We start from the raw sequence: 378 nt of genomic DNA on the forward strand, positions 1-378 counted from the left end.
AATGTAAATATATATATATATATATATATATATAAATATTTGAATCTTAATATGTAACTTATTTTGTGTGTTAATTATGGCTTATAATATTAACTTTGTTTTATATTTATTTTATTATTATTTTTTTTGTTACACACATGACATATTTTTTATTTTACATTATTTGTTTATAATCCTTTTTAACATTTTTTACTTTTTTTTATATTTTTTTATATTTTTTATATTTTTTTATATTTTTTTATATTTTTTATATTTTTTTATATTTTTTATATTTTTTTTTTTTTTTTTTTTTTTTTTTTTTTTTTTTTTTTTTTTTTTTTAAAAATTTTATTTTTTTATTTTTTTTTTTTTTTTTTATATTTTTTATTTTTTTTTTTT

This window comes from Plasmodium reichenowi, chromosome 13 (genome assembly GCF_001601855.1).
Source record: "Plasmodium reichenowi strain SY57 chromosome 13, whole genome shotgun sequence".
Taxonomy (NCBI): Eukaryota; Apicomplexa; class Aconoidasida; order Haemosporida; family Plasmodiidae; genus Plasmodium; species Plasmodium reichenowi.